This window comes from Macaca fascicularis, chromosome 1 (assembly GCF_037993035.2).
Source record: "Macaca fascicularis isolate 582-1 chromosome 1, T2T-MFA8v1.1".
Taxonomy (NCBI): Eukaryota; Metazoa; Chordata; class Mammalia; order Primates; family Cercopithecidae; genus Macaca; species Macaca fascicularis.
Window position 1 is genome coordinate 36365285 of NC_088375.1, and position 6857 is coordinate 36372141.

The 6857-nt window shown below is 35.7% G+C and overlaps 1 protein-coding gene across 11 annotated transcripts in view; it reads left to right on the plus strand.

Annotated features, from left to right (window-relative positions):
• Nucleotides 1-6857, plus strand: part of RALGPS2 (Ral GEF with PH domain and SH3 binding motif 2) — a 204131-nt gene that overhangs the window by 126930 nt on the left and 70344 nt on the right. The gene's annotated exons all lie outside the window — the stretch shown is intronic.

Consider the following 6857-nt stretch of genomic DNA (forward strand, 5'->3'; position numbering starts at 1 on the left):
ATCTGGGTATGTGCAGAAGCATCTTGATTGTGAGATTATTGGGGACTCCTTGGCATAAATATTTGGTAGACATGGGAATGGAAAATGAAACATTTATCAGATGAGTTTTTATGATTCAGTTCGTTTCCGGTATGAAAATCATCCTTTTAATGTAATGACCGCTTTGCCTTATAGCAAACCTTGAGATTAAATGTATTTAATCTATTAAAATATACATAGTTTTCCTAAGAAAATGTGACACAAATCTGTTTTACAACTTTTTTACTGCTTGATTTACATCATCTACATACGGGTTTTTTTATTGCTTATCTTCAGTACTGAAGTATACTGAAGAATGAAGATTTAACAGTAGTTTATATCTTGTTAATATTTACTTTTTTATATTGTTTTCTAATTTAAAATTAATTTGCTTGTAATTTTTAAATTTAATTTGTCTTGATTTCAGAATCCTTTTCTATTTGTGTGAAGCTAGGCTTAGTACAGTTGACAAAAACTTCAGCATTTATAAATGCTGTGCATTTGATAGGTTAGAAGTTGCCCTAAAGACAATTAAAAGATAATACTCATTATGCATATTGGTAGCTTCATTTAACTATTCCTCTTCAAGTATACAGAGTTTGCATAATGCTATGCTTTATTCATTATGTCTGCAGAGGTTCTTATGGAAAGAATATATCAATGAAAGAATGAAAGTGCATAGAAAAAAGGTAACAGCTAATGATTTCTTAACATGAGGGATATGGTCCAAACTAATAGTTTTTTCTCCCCTAAAAATGAGAACCAAAAGCTACCAATTTTTGTGAAGCTTATAAAAGGGGGTAGAGGCCTATATGCTGACAGAACTCTTATTTTGATACCACCAAATTTATCTGTAGTTCAATGTGGATTAAATTATAAGAAGTAGAAATGTTTTCTTGGCTCTCAACACATCATCCCTTAAAAAATTGTCTCTTCTGTTGGTTTGCATTCAAGGGAAAAATTAGTCAGCTTGGACAATATCGTGAAAAATTCTTAGAATAAGGATATAATGTGTCTAGAGAGGAATAGTTGGCAAATCTCAAGGAAAAAATTGCTTTATAGGAGAATTATTGCTTTTAAATCTGAAAGTCATTAACAACCCTTATTTGTTCTTGTCGTTGGAGAACAGTCTTAAGGGGCTTGTTGAAGAATTTGGCATGGGGAGTTTTATTTTGCTGATGAGAGAAAACTAGAAGATTGTGAAAAAAATAATTTAGTTGTATGAAACATGATAAATATTCTTTAATGTGCCTTTTCTAAGCCACATTTCTACTTTATGTACTACAAAGATGTAGTAGCTCGACCAAGAAAGCATATTTTGGCTAGTTGCGGTGGTTTATGCCTGTAATCCCAGCACTTTGGGAGGCTGAGGCAGGTGGATCACCTGAGGTCAGGAGTTCAAGACCAGCCTGGCCAACATGGCAAAACCATGTCTCTACTAAAAAATGCAAAAAATTAGCTGGGTGTGGTGGCACATGCCTGTACTCCCAGCTACTCAGGAGGCTGAAGCAGGAGAATTGCTTGAACCCAGGAGGTGGAGGCTGCATTGAGCCGAGATCACACCGTGGCACTCCAGCTTGGGTGACAGAGCAAGACTCCATCTCAAAAAAAAAAAAAAAAAAACGTATTTTTTGAACCATGGAAATCAGTAAATTGTTGCAGTACTCTATACTGTTTCCTATTAAGTAGAAGCAGAATGTAACAGAAAAGTTTTTGTAAAATCTCTAGCCCTCTGTAGAATATACTCTTTTGATGGATCTAGATATGACTCGGTTTTCCTATTGGAGAGAGATTTCTCCTTCCCCTTCCCCATTTAATTTTTAATTTAATATGTCAGGTTTTCATAATAGGACTTTTTTGTTAGAAGAGAAATGCTGTTCTTATAACCCTCTGTAATATAGTGTTCCTAGCCTACTGCTCTCTGCAAAGCACCCTATTTATGATATTTTCATTAATCTGTCTCCTCCTCAACAGAATGTAAGCCCCTATTTGTCTTGGTTTAAGGGTTTATCCTTATAGCATCTAGAACAAAAGTAGTCATATAATAAATGTTTTTTGGTTCAACTAATTATCCCTTTCTGGCTCTTCCCATTGTTTCAGTAATTTTGATTTAATTTCTGTTTAAACAATAAATGTATTTGTGTGGCGTATTTGCATGGATCAACTCAACTCCTTACCCACCCCTGATTTTTTTTGTTGTTGTTATTTTGTTTTGTTTTTGGTGCCTCAGCTGGCACCTAGTATTTACTTAGCACTGTGCTTGTTGCTAAATATATAGCAGGAGATTACAATGGGCTTTGTCCCTGCCTTTATAGAACTTAATACCTCTGTAATAACAAAGGTCCAGGATATCATTACCTCATGAATGATCTCTCCTCTTTTCTATATCCTGGTAGAGATGCATATCATTGCCTTGTGCCTTACGTTCTTAGTAGTGTCCTCATCATAGTTAATGACATTTTTAAAGCGTATCTAACATGATAAGAATCTTACCGATTTGGTTTTCAGTCGTTTTTGCATAGATTGAATTGTTAAATATTCAGTAGAATATAGTTATTTAGTTTTAGAAATTTCTAACTCATGTAAAAATATTTTCAAAAATAAGAGTTTTTAATTCATATTTCTATTCAGATCATTTCAACAAAGTCCAAGTCTTTTTGCTCATCTGTAGGAATTAAAAGGAGATTTTTCCTCTCCTTTGATATAATTTTTCTTCAATATGTGAGGCTTTGACACTGATCTCAAAAATGCCTAATGATCAAAAAATGTCATTGGCTTTTAATTTTTTAAGTTTTATTCCATTTTTCTTTCTTTAATTTGATTTGTCAGTAACATACATTATAGATTACCCTATTCTTTTAATTATATGTTGTTATATATTGTATGCTGAAACAGCAGTAAAGCATCTTCACTGAATTTCTTTTGGATTTGAGAATAAGCTCTGACCACATGGCAGCTAGCCCCTTTTCTGTAGCCAGAATTACATCCCCATTTTCCATTACTTCATTTATATATATTTTTGTACCCTCACTCTTTTATATATTTAAAATTCTTCTAAGTTCTTTGTTGATATGTTTTCTGAAGTTTACTTTAGACCAAAGACTTCTGAAATAAAAGAGCTGGGGGTGGGGTTGTGTTAATTTCATCCCCATGTTCATAGTGTTTTCTTTAAGTGCCTTGTCTTTCTAAAAAAATAAGAATAGCAGCTATACAGATCTGCATGCTAATTGTAAATGGAATCAGATTCCCCCCTAACAACAGTTTTGCCAGTGGTGTTTCCAACTCTGAATATTTCAGTTTTGTAATTTTTTTAAGCAAGCTTTGGCAGGAAAATAATAATTTCAGTAACATTTATTCAACACTTAGGCCTATATAGCTGACACTGTACTTTATATAGATTAATACGTAACAGCAGTTTTATAAAGTAAATGATATTATTTGTATTTTACGGGTGAAAAAACTGAGACAAAGGAGATTAAATTGACTTGCTATAAAGATATGCATTTCATTCACAGCTCAAAGAAAGCATGATGGATTACATTAAAATTTGGGGTATCTGTGTTTAGGTTAAAATTTTGAGTTCATCAGTCTTTCCTATAATTATGTATGGAATTATAATTTGATACCAGTTAACTCCACTGATAAAACTAAAAAGTGGCTGGGCATGGTGACTCATGCCTCTAATCCCAGCACTTTGGAAGGCCAAGGCAGGCGGATCACCTGAGGTCAGGAGTTCGAGACTAGCCTGGCCAACATGGTGAAATGCCATCTCTACTGAAAATACAAAAATTAGCTGGGTGTGGTGGCAAACACCTGTAATCCCAGCTACTGGGGAGGCTGAGGCAGGAGAATAGCTTGAACCCGGGAGGCGGAGGTTGCAGTGAGCCAAGATCGTGCCATTGCACTTCAGCCTGTGCAACAAGAGCAAAACTCTGTGTCAAGAAGAAAAAAAAAACTGAAAAGTGAGCTAGTTTAAGATAAGATGGCCTTTTTTTCAGGGCAAGGTCATAGCATTGTAAGTGGAATCATTCTTTTCTTACTTGGTTATCTTTCACAGACACTAGAATAAAAAGACTAAAAACTTGTTAGGGTATAATCTTTAACTTACTACAAAGATTAAGTTAAATACATGTAAACCATATTATTTTAGGACAGATTTATAAGTTATTTGAAATGTTTTTATGATTGCAGAAGGTTTATTCTTCTTATATTACCAGCAGGAGCCCTAAAAAATACAATGCTAAGAGAATAGCACTCTCCTATCATGACTCAGAGTTAAATAAACAACAGAATGAAAATTGATCTTTATACTACCAGGCATGAAGCCCAGAGATAGTGTATTTGTAGGTGTCTACCAAATTTCAAGTTGCTATCTAATTTTGGCATTTTCCAAAATCTCAAACTTTTAAAATCTGCTTCAGAGAGGTCAAGTGTTCTAGGCAATCATGGCCTCCCATTTAGTCCAGAATAGAGTCTAAATCTATTGTAGGATAAAATTCATTAACTTATTAACAGTAACAATATAAAAAACCTTTCTTGACTAGACATAGTGGCTCACACCTGTAATCCCAGTGCTTAGGGAGGCCAAGGTGGGAGAATCACTTGAGGCCAGGAGTTTGAGACCAGCCTGGGCAACATAGTGAGACCCCATCTCTACAAAGAAAATACAAAAATTAGCTGGGCATGGTGGCATGCTCCTGTAGTCCCAGCTACTCAGGAGGCTAAGGTAGGAGGATTGCTTGAGCCCAGGAGTTCGAGGTTACAGTGAGCTAAGATCGTGCCACTGCACTCCAACCTGGGTGACATAGTGGGACCCTGTCTTAAAAAAAAAAAAGACAGAAAAATTTAAAAAAGAATCCTTCTATAAACCAGCTCTAAGGGAAGGTTGTTCAATCTTGCCAAAGATAAGGCAAACCCATCTTTATTCCTAGATGACCTGCAAAGTAGATAGCTCTTGGACCCTGCCTATCACACAAATGAGCTAACCTGGTCTTTCGCAAGACTGTCTTTAGGCTGAAGTTCATACTATGTCTCTAAGAAGAGTTTCTTTTTATTTGTAGTCCAGCCGCTTACTTGCCTGATGTAACAGCTGGCATGGCTCTGTTAGATTTGCAAGTGAAGATAATGTATCAATGTAATTTCATATCCAAAAACTTGGATATTGTTTTGTTTTGTCTTGTTTTTTTGAGAAGGAGTCTCACTGTATCCCCCAGGCTTGAGTGCAGAGGCGTAATCTCAGCCCACTGCAAGCAATTCTCCTGCCTCAGCCTCCCGAGTAGCTGGGATTACAGGCACGTGCCACACCTGGCTAATTTTTGTGTTTTCAGTAGAGATGGGGTTTTACCATGTTGGCCAGGCTGGTCTCGAACTCCTGAACTCAAGTGATCCACCTGCCTCGGCCTCCCAAAGTCTTGGGATTACAGGCGTAAGCCACTGCGCCCAGCCCGGATATTGTTTTTAAAACACATTTGTTAATCACATACTCTATGCAAGGTGCTATGATTTGTATTGCAGAAAGTACGTAGATGAGTAGTAATAATATGATAGTTTAAATCTACTGAGTACTTACATGTGTCAAGCATTATTCTTAATGTTTTACCTGTATCAACTCATTTATTTGATCGTCACAAAAACCACATGAGCTAGATATTATACTCCATTTTATAGCCAGGAAAGCTGAGCCAGGAGTTTATAAATTGCTCAAGGTAACACAACTAGCAAGTAGTAGAGCTGGGCCAGGGACCCAAGCAGTTCTGACTTCAGAACCTGAGCTAACTATCATATAATACCACTTCTTATTTTCTTCTCTCAAGAAACTTAGTTGCCCAAGTTATTATGCTGTCTAGGAACTTCAGAGTAAAATAAATCAGCTCTCTGAAGGAGAGCAGAATGGGCCCATTGGCTAAGGCAGTTTAGCATTCAGCCTAGTTTTCCAAGGTTGTGTGTTGACTTTCACATTCTAGTTTTAATAATGTTCTTCTGTGAAAATTCTGTAAGACTTGTCTTTGATAAAGTTTTGGGTGTTTAAATGAAATGATATAGTGCTTTCAATAACTGAGATGCCTTGGTACAGTTTTATTCACTTAAGATTTGGTATAGCAGTTAGATGCCCAGTTCCTTCCAGGAATCTTATTACAGATTCTTCGGTTCTGGAGGAAGAGGAGAGGGACTGAAAAACCAGTTTAAGAGGACCACAGGTAAAACAAAGAATAATGCCACTATGAGGTTTGGATATTTTGTTTAATTTGTTTCACCAAAAGTTTTATTTTGAAATGTGGCAGATGAAAAACATTGGTCATGTTGAGGGACTTGAGTTGTTCAAATGATTATCTTCACATTAAACCATTCCCATGCATAGTTTGCCTCACACATTTCAATTCAAGATTTTCTTTTTGCTTAAGCAAAAGTTTCATGAGATATCTTTAAAATTTTAACTTCACAAATAAATTAAGGAAAAGTCACCTCTAAGCAGTAAATATGTTTCTGGAAGGAAATTGTTCCAGAAAGTCACTAGTAAAGTTGTTGATTGCAGAGACACTGTGAGACTAAGCTTTACACACACTGTAAAATGAAATTAGCAGTTTGGACTAGCTATGCCCCTGTGGCTTCTGCTCTGGAGCTGTTGAATTCTCAGTATTGGGAAAACAGCCAATTCCTTGAATTTTAGTCCCACCTGTTCAAAGTATGCACTAATACTTGGAAAGCTGTCCAAACTTTCTGATTTGAATTGCAGATAGGATGGGGTTTGTTTTCTTTATAATAGTAAGATCAGTAAATTAGAAAAAAAGTAGTAATAAATTAGAATTATAATTCAGATCTGTAGCACACTAAATATTCTG